General features: G+C 45.0%; 1 long non-coding RNA gene across 1 annotated transcript; it reads right to left on the bottom strand.

Annotated features, from left to right (window-relative positions):
- Nucleotides 1–6,804: 6,804 nt before the first annotated feature.
- On the bottom strand, nt 6,805–12,053 carry LOC125936044 (uncharacterized). Its single transcript, XR_007461908.1, has 3 exons — nt 11,945–12,053; nt 8,151–8,306; nt 6,805–7,385 (listed from the first exon to the last, which is right to left on the bottom strand). It is a non-coding gene; the product is annotated as an uncharacterized LOC125936044 (long non-coding RNA).
- Nucleotides 12,054–13,259: the final 1,206 nt, after the last annotated feature.

Below are 13,259 nucleotides of genomic sequence, written 5' to 3'. Positions count from 1 at the left end.
TTGGGAATAATTTACATTCTCCTCCTTAATTAGACTCTTTCGACTTTAGTCTTGGAACCTTTCTTTGATCTCCTGATTAAAACTCCTATTAATGATCCAGGGGTGGGGCGCTGGGTGGCTCCGTCGGTGGAGCCTCCGACTTCAGCTCAGATCATGATCTCGCAGTGGACGAGTTCGAGCCCCGCGTCGGGCTCTGTGCTGACGGCTCAGAGTCTGGAGCCTGCTTCGGATTCTGGGTCTCCCTCTCTCTCTCTGCCTCTCCCCCGCTCATGCCCTGTCTCTCTCTGTCTCAAAAATAAAGATAAACATTAAAAAAAAAAAAAAAAGATCCAGAGGTGGTGGTGGTAGTTAGCACCCACTTGCCATGGTCTTTGGCCTGTGTATTACTTTAGCCTTTCTGCCTTTTGCCAACACGACTTGAGTTTTAGGCTGTGTGCAAGACCTTCGTCCTCTGGATCCCCCAGAAAGTCAGGAAGCTCTTGGAGTCATGACATCACTGAAATCTCTAATACCTACAATTACATAATCTTGACCAATTCACACCCCTTTCTTAGATAATCTGTTTATATGCGTGGCTTAGAGGATTTATCCCTAGAAGCCTGATTCCTTACCACACCTGGTTGGACAAGGAGTGAGCACCCAGACAAGATACTCAGATCAGGTAGTTTTTTCTTCCCAAATTCAGAATGACACAGAGACTGGATTAGTTAACTGGTGTAGAACCCAAACTGGAACCCAACTCTTACTAAGTCGGGGTCATACACTCTGGGATATCCTTGAAGATCTACCTGGAAGGGTGTTGAACAAAGGAGTCTGTCTTCAGAGACGGAAGAATCTATCCACTCATTTGACAGACACTGATCGAGAACAAGTATTGATTCAGCAAGTCCAGCCTCTGAGGATTCTAGGCTTTGAGGATGCGGGAGTGACATGGCCTCACCTCCTGGCATTTGCTGTATAGAAGTGGGAGAGAGACAGTACATAACACTGCTTGAAATCATGTTGTAGAGTTAAGAGCTATGAAGGAAGGGTAACAGAATAAGGACACAGGGAATAATTGGAGGGAGTCTTGCTCTTGTAGATAGATTAGCCAAGGAAGGCCTCTCTGAAAGGTCCCACCTGAGCAGGAACTTGAATGAAGTGAAGGAACAAGCCACATGGATGTCTGGGGGAAAGGACACTGTAGGCAGAGGAACGAGTGCAAGAGCCATGAGGCATGAGGTTTTCAAGGACTCTCTCTTGCTGCTGTGCGGAAGGCAAACATGTTGGGGGGAGGGATGAAGAACAAGGAGAGGAGGAGGGAAAGAGATCGACCACCTGTGTATCTTGGAAATCCTCCCTGTGCTTTCTTTGGTCTAGAAATTTTTCTGCATACTTCAGACCTCTACTTTTTTTACTTGGTCAAAGTGGGTTGGATTTCTATTCCTTGCAATCAAATTTTTCTCCCTGATTACGACCGAGCTCCTAAGAGCCTGAAATATGGTGGAAGTAATACAGAAGGAGAAAAAGAAATGGCCATAAAACATACCATGGTAATACATTTACAGGACCTCATCATGTATTATTTTTAACCGTAGGTGATGAAAATATAATTCAGTTTGTGGCAAGATCATTTGACAACCGTAGTTCTCAACTGAGGATGATTCTGCCCTCCAGGGACCATTTGGCAATGTCTGGAGACATTTTTGATTCAGTGGAAGGTAGTTCTACTAGCATCTAATGGGTAGAGGTCATGGACGATGCTGAACGTCTTACAATGAACAGAGACAACCCGCCACCCCCCCCCCCCACACACAGCAAAGAATTTCCCAGTCCCAAATTTCAACAGTGCTGCAGTTGAGAAATTGCAAACACAATGTGCTCAGTCATAAGCATGATTATTTATGAGGCAGTCTTCCTCAACCTTTTAAGATACCTCCACTAGACTGAAGGAAGGAGAGAGGATAATGCAGATTATGCTTACCAATTTCGTATGGCTTTCTCAGGTGAATCAGCTCATGTGGCCCCTCCTTCAGTTCATGTACCTGTCTTGCAGCAGTGATCTGCTCTGGAAGAGGCTTCTTTTTCCACGTAGAGGAGGAGGACTTGCCCCAAAGCAGACACTGCATTGGGAGAATGGACTTCTTGCAAATGCACCGTTTTCCGGTTCTTAACTCTTGGTCGTGCTGTAGTTTTGCAGAAGAGCATCACATATTGTCAAATTACCATCAGTTTTTTTTTTTTTTTGAGAGAGAGAGAGAGACAGAGAGAGAGAGAGAGAGGCAGAGACAGAGGATCTGAAGTGGGTTCCGTGCTACAGCAGAGTCCTACACGGGGCTCGAACCCACGAACGATGAGATCATAACCTGAGCCGAAGTCGAACGCTTAACTGACTGAGTCTCCCAGGCGCTCCACCATCAATGGTTTTTATAGAAGATGTGTGCAAATACGACGCAATCAGATTGATGCCTAATATTTATTGTTAATCTTCACAAATGAGTGGAGTAAAAACTCCTTCTAAGACTAAATAATAATTTTCTCTTTCTGCCACACTGAAGCCTGAGCGTCCTTGCAAATTCAATTCAGCAAATAAGTGTTTGTCAAACGGAATTACAAATCAAACCATTTTCGTTCTTGATGAAGGAGGAAGAGAGAGAGAGACTGGTGGTTTTAGGCTAGGATGCACCATACAGATACTCCACAGGAGGAGGGGGAGAGGGTCACCATTCCACGCACAGTTCTTGGAGCTCCTCTTTCCAGAACCTCCAGTTGATCTGTTCCATTGGGAGGAGATTGGTACAGATCCTCTTGGAGGGGGAGGGGGCCGTTTGGGGGATGGTAAATTTACCCAATCCTTTTTGCATGTTATTATCATTGTTTTCCTGTTTACCTCTGAATTGCCATCATGAATTCAACAAATCTTTGTTGAGCACCTTCTACATCCCAGACACTCTCCTGGTACATGGGCTGCAACAGAGAACAAAACAGGCAGACCTTTCCCATCTCCTGGAGTCTGTGGTCTAACTGGGGAGACAGACAGTACACCCAACGCTTGACTCAAATGTCTGTAATTGAGAGGGTCACACGCTAAGAAGACAGGGAAGGGAGTGGTCATGGCTGTCAGATAGACTGGCCGGGAGGAGCTGCATGGGGAGGAGGCCTTTAAAAGACCTCCTGAGGAGCAAGCTCTGGGTTGTCTGAGAGAAGCCAATTGCAGAAGGGCAGAACGGCACCTGTCACGCCTGGCAGGTTTTGAAAACTGCGTCTTGTTGTGCCTGGAGGACGTGAAGGAAAGACAGGGAATGGGGGATCCGGCCATTCAGGTTCCATAGGTCACGTGGGGACTGGGGCTTTTATGAACAAGTGACAGGGATGCCAACAGAAGAGTCCGATTAGAGGCGTAGGTCGCTCGATGTGAATTGCGTTGTAACGGGACGGTTCTGGCTGCTGTGAGGGTCACGTATGGTGGGGGACAGGCCAGCGAGCCATTCGCTGTCATAATTCAGGGGAGAGATATTGGTGGCTTCGACTAGCGACACAGGGATGGGCATTTGCTGACAATATTTTTTTCCTCTGCATACTCTTGTTTTCCCCATTTCTAGCCAGAGTTACTAATTCATGATTACCGCTGGCGTTTCCTGCACTTTTGTGAGTTTCCTGAGCCCTGTCTGTCCCCCCGCCCTCCGTTTCATTATTGTCAAACAGCGTGGTTGCGATAGACTGCTGGTGTTCATCTTCGTATTGATTAATTTCTTTCTCACACGCACCACGTGCATCTCCGACATCTACAGCGGAATTTTCGTGTGAGGGGTCATTTGCACACGACAGCTTTTCATTATAGAAGTCATCCTCAGAGTAGCAGGTGCTGGGTTCAACTCAGGTAAAATGTTTGCCCAGTGCTTGCTGCTTAGTGCTCTCTCTTGACATGGCATTTGATGGGTTTTGCTTTGTTTTTTGTTTTTGTTTTTGTTTTTTTTTGAATCAGACCACTGTTGAAATAATTACAAAGCTGTTTTCTCTTATTTATTTGCTGATCAACTGGGAATCGTGTTATTGTTTTACATGGGAAATGTAATTTCAGCAGTCACTCCTTTTAAATGAAATGATAATGTGCTACAGTGTGATTATATGACATGCCCATTATGGACTGAGGACCATGGTCTCTTGAGCCCCGGGAGTTCCAACTGGGTGGAGAGGAGAAACCTCACTCCTGCAAGCCCCGACTTGGCTACTTGGAAGTCCCTTGTTCATGGCAGAGTCTGCACAATCAAATATGTTCCTGGGTCAGTCAGCTGATGCCAGCCGGTGAATCAGGCAGGTGTTTGTGATTAGAGACCGGAGGGGACTTTGGGAGCCACACCCTCCCAGCCTGTGGAGCCAAGTCGGAGTCTACAGAGATGGCCAAAGCCAGCCCGTTGTCCTGCCGGCACGTGGTCCCGGCTTTGACAGATTTCCTTAAGCGAACTAGGGAATCTGGGTTATTCTGGACATTCTGAGTTTTAATTTTTCACTCCTGAGCAATCAAATAGGTCTTTGTACCAGATCAAATTCAAGCTCTCTGGTTTGCAACTCATGGTTTACAAGGACACTTGTGCACTTCCTGTGTTTATTACGCTGCCTTCATGTGCTCTCAGGGGTGATGACCACGCGGGGCGCTGTAGAGTTGAGGCTTGCCGTAACTAATGGTAAGGAAGTTTACTTAGGTTTATTAACGCACCTACCTGGTTTTGGATAGCTGGCCTCAGAGCAGACTGAGCATTGAATGCTGGTGAGGACAGACCCTTAAGCTCTTGGTTCTGTGCTATGCTGCCCACCAGGTTGTCGATGGTGTCAGCAGAATTTGAACTCAGGCCTTGGGTACCAGATGCTGGTGACAATGTCATCCGTGACATCCAATGAGAACCAGAACTTTAATAATTTAGGTAAGCTATTTTAGCTCTATGGTCTGTTTTCAACTTCCTATACTTGTATCTTTTGTCCTGAAATTTCCACATAAGTGGTTAGGGGAGGGCTTTTATTTTATTATTATTAGTTTTTGTCTTGCTTGGTGTTCAAAGGCGCATTCAGTTTAAAGATTTTTTTTTTTTCTTTCTTCAGCTCCAGGAGATTGTGTTGTATTGTTATCATTAGTTTTATAATTTCTCTGTCTAGAATTCCTTCTTGAGGAATAATAGAAATTGTGAGTCTATGTTCTCTAGTGTTGGCCTCTGGGGTCACACCGTCTTCTTTTCTGTGTGGGAGAGCTCTCTCTGCCTCTTTCTTATAAGGACACTTTGATGGCATTAGGGCCGGGGGATAATCCCAGATAATCTCTCCATCAGTTTAACTCTGTCTGCATTCTGTGCATTTTTCTTTCCCCCATAAGGCACCAGGGACAGGTTCCAGGGACGAGGGACTAGTATGTTTGGGGCCAGTACTCAGCACATTTCAGGCCTCTCGGCTCTTACTAGTTGCAGACTTTGAGGCTGGAGTTGTCTTTGCTGCTCCCTGCACACCCCCTCCTCCTTCCCTTCCCCATTTCCTCCCACCCGACGTCCCTGATGCTCAGAGCAAATCCAACACGTCCGGAGTTCCGCAGCATTTCCTGTTGACCGACACTACATTTTCTGCTTTCCAGGATTGGGTTTCATTTAACTGCAAATAAAAAAAAGTCACGTTTGGAAATTTCTGAAGTTTTCGCAGAGAGAAAGAATATGCGTTGCCATTATAATCCCTGAAAACACTTCATTGTCTACTATCCTTCTTAGGCTCTGAGCCCTCGGTGGCAAAGACTCTGTCTTATTTGTCTTTATTTACTTAATGCCCAGCACACGGTGTTGCTTCCACGTGTTTATTAAATGAATGTCACTGTGGATTTTGTGAAATGAATTGTGTAAGGTTGTTTTAACTGATTACCCAAATTGATTAGACCGCTCTTTGCCTTGCGCAAAGAGGGTGCTCAGAAAGCCGGCGATTGTTTGGTTCCTAATTTGAAAACAATACTGAAGTTTCTATTAGTCCTGGTGGGTGGAACTTGAGCGTGTCATTAACACTTTCTCAGAAGAGCAGATTGGAGGTGGGTAGCAGCTTTGTGGCTTTTTGGTATGCAGCTGTTCCCTTGCAAAACTTAATTTAAAACAATAAAAAATGTACCTTGAAATCATTTTGTCTCCCTATTTATTTAATATGATTTATGCTAAATGCATTTCATATCACCATAATGTATCGGAGCTCAGCCACCACCTGTTATTTTGTAGGGGAAATAAACAAGACCTCTCTCATCAGATGAGTTAATTACACTGACATATTCACTCCTCCCCAGAGATACCATAGCTAAAATGCTGCAAAGCTCTAATTCAAACAAGCAGGCTGGAAACAAGAGTGCTGCCGTGGTACATTTTCTCTGGAAGAATCAAGACAACCCTGTCTTGGCACTGGAGGGTGGCCTCGCTGGAACTTGTCACACGGAGGCCCATCTGGGTCCTATAACAAATCTGTAGGTGAGTTGAGCTCGAACCCACTTCTCAGTAGTTTGGCACTGTTCTCCAACCTTTGTGCTTCTGAGCATCGTGTGGTCGTTTTCTTTCCCTGCTTCGTCCAGTAGTTTCTTCCTCCTCCCGGGGGATCTGCGTGGTGGTGGCCGTGCCGGCCGTCGGTGCCGTGAGGAGCACAGCAAAGTGTCCCGTGTGCTACCTCAGCCTCGGTTGGGGGGACGGCAGCCCCTGGCAGCCACGGCCAATGTGGCTTTTATCTCTTGGCAAAGTCAGGCAGCCGAGTGTGGCCGGCGGGGAGGCTGTTTTGGGCGTCTTAGGTCAGATTCCTTAGAAACAGGAGCTGAGACAAGGATCCATGTGCAAGGGATTTATTGAGAATATGTTCCCAGAAGAATGGGATAAAAGGATCCCAGGGGAGCAGGGGAGGGGAGCAGGACAGGGAAGGGAAAGAAGGCAAGCAATGTGTGACCTCAGGCAAATCCCAGCCTCCTCCTGAACCGCCTGATGGGGGAAGGAGGCTCTGGAGTAGAAACCACACCTCAGAGCCTTTCCCAACTGGTGGTAAAAGGCTTGGGCCTTTGTATTCCTTTCCAGTTGGTTGCTGGCTAAGAGCCAGGTAGAAAGGGCATAAACTCCCAGGACCTAGTTCTCTTGCATGTGGCAAAAACAGCCCCAAAAGCCCAATGGCAGAAACTGGGGGGCCAGGAAGGATGGGGGCAGGGCACACGGACAGAGTATGACTAGGGTCCCGGGGCCGTGAGAAGTGCTCAGTGTCTGCTGTCTTGTGCCAAGGGCTCTGTGTCGGCAAGGTGGGAGCGGGGGCGGGGGGCATCCTTGTCCCTCACACATTCTGGTCTACGGCATGCATTAGGCACTCTATGCCCAGTGCCTACAGCCTATACACCTTTTAGGGGCCTCCAAAATATTTGAAACCTGAAAGCAAAAAAAAAAAAAAAAAAAATCAGTTTAACATATAAAGAAAAAAATTAATTTGAAAATGATTAACTTATTTATTCAACAAATATTTACTAAGCATGTATTAGGTTCCCTTGGGTTCTGGGTGTATTACAGCGACCAAAACACAAAAATACCTGCCCTTGTGATGAAAGGAGAAAGACAGTACGTGAGATAAATGTGTCTTATGTTCATAAGTCCCACAGGAGAAATAAGGCAGAGGGGGAGTCGTTGGGTGCATGGTGGCCTGGGGGAGAGGCAGGGTAAGTGTACTTGTAAGTCAGGTGGTCAAGGAAGGCTTCCCTGAGAAGGTGACATTTGAACAAAGGCCTGAAGCAGGTGGGGGGATTTGCCATAAAGTGTTACGGGGTAGGGTATTCATGTGAAAGGGACAGTAAGTGCAAAGATCCTGAGGCAACGGGATGTCTGATGTGATGAGAAACAAGGAGTCCAGAGAGTCTGAGAGTGTGCGTTGGTGTGTGTGTGTGTGTGTGTGTGTGTGTGTTGGGGGGGGCGGGTATTAAGAGGAAATGAGGTCAGAGAGGAGCCAGAGCCAGGTAGTTTAGGGCTGGTAGTTAGTAGAAAGGATGCTGGCTTTAATTTAACAATCATAAAAATCTTCATTAAAAAAATGTATAATTTGATTCTCTCACTTTACTACAACCCCTGCTATCAGCCAGGGTATAAGATAAGCCTACGTAATAGAGAGACCCCCCAATATAAAACAAAACCATGGTAGTTTACTTCTCTCCTGTACAATAGTGTGAAGGTGGGTAGGTGGTCCACGGACAGAGGCAAATCTGTTCCAAGATGCCATCCAGGGGCCCGGGTTCCTTCCTTGCTTTACCAGCCTTTGAAGTCTTGTCCTTGTTGACCTTGACTAAGCAGTTCCAAGTTTTACTACAAGAAGGAATGAGGATAAAAGAAATGAACTCATTTCTGTTCTAAGGAATGTGATCTGGAAGTCACCCACGTAATGCCTACTCATACCCAACTGGCCGGACTTAAAGACACGGCCATGTTTAGAGATACAGGAAAGCCTTCAGCTAAATGAAGAAATAGAGAATGGATGCCGGGGGCGATTAGCATTTCCTGCCATACATAACGATTGCCGGGAACTTGTGGCCACAAGTAAATCAAATGAGTGACTTACAGGGAAACCGGCAAGCTTACAAAAATTCTTTCCACTTATTTTTAACAAAACAAATGATATTTAATGTAGAGTAGAAGTGGGGCCACTTATTGTCACAATTCCTGGGAGCTCCATTCACAACTGGTGTTGTGCAATATGGCAGCCCGGGGAATGTGTGTGCATTTTAATACAGTTGATCTAACACGGCAGGGTGAACCCCCATGATGAGTGCCCAGAGTTATGAAAGTCTTAAAACAGCCCCGCTCGCTTTGGTCACGCAGCATTGCAAGTCGACAAGTCGAATGTCAGCGCGCCCCAGGAAAAGTGGTATTTGCAAACTGAACTCTTGGGGAGTGGACTGATAAATCCACAAACCAATTTATTCATTTAGAGCAGGCCCATACAGCTGGCACAATAATTCAACCAGTCTCTTTCCCGGTATTGACTTACCTGAGAAACCAAATTAATTATCAGAAGGTTGCTCTGCTAAGTACGGAATTAGAAAGAAAGGAAATTGGATGGTCTTAAGGGATTGCTCTTACAGGCTTGGATAAGTCCTGGTAAATTGCTCTTAAAGAAAAAGGCATGTACTGCTCTCTGAGAACCTGGCTCAGCCCTCAGCCCCTTCTCCTTGAACTCTGATGTTGACCCAAGTGTGCCATCCCAGGCTTTCAGTTTATACTTGTCATTGTTCTATTACTTGATTTTTAAAAAATCTAAATTGTCCTTTACATCGGTGCAGTTTTAAATGTGCTGTGTTCTGGGTTTGTGGGGGAAGATACTTACTTTCGTGGATAAATGGTAATCTTTCATCCAAGCTAATTTCCTCTTTTTGATCTTTCTTTTTATTCTTTGGTCTGACTTTACATTCCTTTCCCTTTTGCCCTCATTACTGTAGCATATCTGTCTCAAAGAGCTGGAAATAATATGCAGATGAAATCATACCCTCTTTTCACCCTAGTGGCTGGGAGCCCATGCTTCAGCCGAATTTTTGCCCCTTCCTCTCAGTGGCTGATGGTCAGAAGCAAGCCTCACTTTGCTTCAGTTTTCTTCGCTGGCAAATGGGGATAATAACATCCATGTCCCAGAGTTCTTGCAATGATTGAGTGTCGGGGGGGGGGGGGGGGGGGGGGGGGGGGGGGTAGGTTAGAGGAGCAGTTCTCAAAGTGTGATTTGATCCCAGAGACTAGGATCCACAAAGGCAAAAGTATTTTTGAAATGATGCCGAAGAGGCTGCCTTTCTCACTGAGTGGACATCTGGGCTGATGGTACAAGAGCAGTGATGGGTAGATCTTCCGGAGACATCTGGACCAGGAGCCATAGCCTAGTCTTCACCAGAATGTACTTGCAGGGAAAAAACTAGATGCTAGTTTCACTTAAGAGCGCCCTTGAAGGGGCGCCTGGGGGGCTCAGTCGGTTGAGCGTCCGACTTCAGCTCAGGTCACGATCTCGCGGTTTGTGAGTTCAAGCCCCGCGTCGGGCTCTGTGCTGACAGCTCGGAGCCTGGAATCTGCTTCGGATTCTGTGTCTCCCTCTCTCTGCCCCTCCCCCGCTTGTGCTCTGTCTCTCTCTGTCTCTCAAAAATCAATCAATCAATCAATCAATAGCGCCCTTGAAGTAGTAACATGTCTTAATTTTATTAAATCTTGACATTTTTAATATTCTGTCTGATGAAATGGGAGGTATATATAAAGAACTGCTGCTGTATAATGAATTAGGACGGTATCTTTAAGAGAAAACCCTTGTTTGATTGAACTGGGAGATGAAGTCACCATTGTTTCCAGGAAACACCATATTTACCTGGAAGAATGAATGACAATTTATGGTGACTCAGACCTCAGGATCTGGCAGATTTTTTTTTTTTAAATGAACAAAAGGAACCGTCCTTGCAAGGACAGCAACTAGTGATATTTGTGGCCAATGATAACATGTTTATTTTTGAGCAAAAATTAGAATTTTGGAAAACTCGAAGCCACCACTCTGAGCTCGGCAGCATTCTCATACTTCAGTACTTAAAAACAAAACAAAACAAAGCATTTATTTATTTATTTTTGAGAGAGAGAAAGGGAGAGCAGAGGAGGGGCAGGGAGAGAGAGAGAGGGATACAGAGATCCCAAGCAGGCTTTGTGCTGTCAGTGCACAACCCAGCGTCGGGCTCAGACTCACCAACCGTGAGATCATGCCCTTAGCTGAAATCAAGAGGCGGACGCTTAACCAACTTCTGATGAGATGGTTGGTAAGTCTGTGTTTTCCAGGCGACCAGTCTCTGCTATTAGAAAATCAGGCATGTGTAAAAGATCCATTTAAATCGCAAGATAGAGCAAATGGATTTTCCTGTTAATCTGAAATGCTTTTTGATTTCACATTGCAATCGACTTTATTACCTGTTGAGTTTTGGTGTAGTATCAGAGGAGAGCATCCATTCTTATCTGAAAATCTTAAAATAGTCTTCTCTTTTCGAACCACATACTTGTGTCCGACTGGATTTTCCTCATATATTTATTTCAACCAGAACAACATATCACAACAGACTGAGTACGGGGGTGGGGGGTGGGAAGGACAATGTAGCCAGAGCCTGAAACCACACTTTAAAAATGTGCCTCTCACTACAAAAATGTTTTCGGAACTATAGTTACATTTTTATAAGCATAGGGTGTTTATGTTAACATGGGATGGGTTTGCTATTATTTATTTCTATTATGTATTATTATTAATATATTATGGTTTTAACATGAATTGGTAAATATATATTTGGAAACTTTCCTGGTTTTAACTCCTCTTGTGGTAAATATTGATCGCTCTACACCATACAGACAAAAGCTCTTTGGGAAGCTAAATAATTTGTGAAAGTGTAAAGGCTTCCTGAGATGTAACATTTGAGAATTTCTGGCTTAGAACACTGCTTCTCACCCAGTAAAAGATATCTTATCCCTAACTCTTTAATTATCTAGTTATTCACAGAACTACACTGCTTATTCCTAAATTATGCATAACGATCATCATCGTCGTCATCGAATTTTATTGAAGATTTGTTTTGTGCCAGACACTGTGCTGTCTGCTTTGCATACGTTACCTAATATGATTTTTGACAAAACATGATGAGATGGGTACAATTCTTAGTTTTATTGTACAGATGAGGAAAATGAGATACAGAGAGGTTAGGTAGCTTGGCCAAGGTCACACAGCTAGGCAGTAGCAGAAATGAAAGCCGGGCAGTCTGATTCCTAATCTGCCTGTCCCAGGCAGTCTGGCCCTAATGACTTTTTTTTTTTTTTTTTTCCTAATGAGGAGTGTTTATTTTGTTCCTTCATTTAGAACATCTCCTACTGACTTAAACATACGATCAGAGTTTGCCCATCCTTCCCCACCCTAGGGGGTCTCTCCCCAGTGCTTCCTAGGGACCCACCAAAAATGCCTTTCTGGAGGTCATGGCCAATTCCATCAGCAGCCGCCCCCCACGGTCTTCCCCTTTCCCCCCCTCATTAGCGTCTGCTCATTATACCACCAGTGGAAAGAATGATTCCACTCTGAGGTATGGGTGCCCTTTGTGTATAAACCCCTCCCTTATTACCTCTGTGATGTCACCAAGTGCTGGATTCTCTCTGGACCAGCTACCTAATTTGTGGGGCTTTTCCTTCAAACATTAAACATGATTAAAATGTCAAGATTGCAGCAGCAGGGCGTTGATCAAGTGGGGTGGTCCCAGCGGGGTGGGAGCGGGGGTGCACAGGTCACAGCCATACCAGGGACCTGTGATATTCTGTTAGCATTTTATGGGTAAAGAAATTTAATATAGAAAGAAAATTGATCGTTTTATTTTCTAAAAAGCATGACAAGCATGATATATTCATCAGGACTCATTCACTTACAGGTTATAGAAAAATCAAACTATCTTAAGCAAAAGAGGGACATTTATTGCCTTCTTGAAGCAAACCATGGGCAGGATGGAGCAGCTAGTTTCAGGCATACGTGGATCAAGGGCATTGACTCAGTCTGAAGTTTCACTATTAGTCTTATCCCTGCTTCTCTGACTGGCCTTGGCCTTAGACTTACGCCATCCCTGGACCGACCACTGTGGCCAGGGGATATGATGGGATCATTGGCCCAGACTGTGTTCATTCACGTGTTTAGGAAGGGGAAGGGACTTATGTGACCAAGAGCCACCCCCAGAACAAGTTGGAAGAGTAGGGGAGGAGCCATTGGCCCCAAGAAGGGGTAGCTGTCCTGGGTAGAACCCTTATAACAAAGCCATGGCCCCCCCAGAACTGTCCTTTGCAGAAATGTGAACCTCGATGTTGGCAAAGATTTAGTGTAGTGAGAGCAAGGGTAGTGTAGTTTGAGAAGATCTGTTGTTAAGAAAGGGCATCGGGTAAGTGCTGATGTTAATATCTTACAAGATTTGGAAATCCAGAAAAAAGGTAAAATCCGTAACCCCCCCCCCCCTCGTCCTTTGAAAGACATATAGACTAAACCAGTGGATCATGTTCATGTTTGTTTTAGATTTTGGGGATCCTGCCAGTGGTTATCAGTGCCAGGGGGGGTGATAAGACAGTTTCTATTTCCAAACTCATAATTGCAGAATGCATGTTACCAAGATAAAGACAAAAACAAACCATGACCTGGGAATTTTATCTGTTAGATCACTATATTGCATGATTCATTTATTGCAAAACACATCTCATACAGAAAGCAAATACGCAAAGAACACTCACATGAGTTAT

The sequence above is a fragment of the Panthera uncia genome (genome assembly GCF_023721935.1).
Source record: "Panthera uncia isolate 11264 chromosome A3 unlocalized genomic scaffold, Puncia_PCG_1.0 HiC_scaffold_11, whole genome shotgun sequence".
Lineage (NCBI taxonomy): Eukaryota > Metazoa > Chordata > Mammalia > Carnivora > Felidae > Panthera > Panthera uncia.
This window is presented reverse-complemented; position numbering and strand designations above follow the sequence as displayed.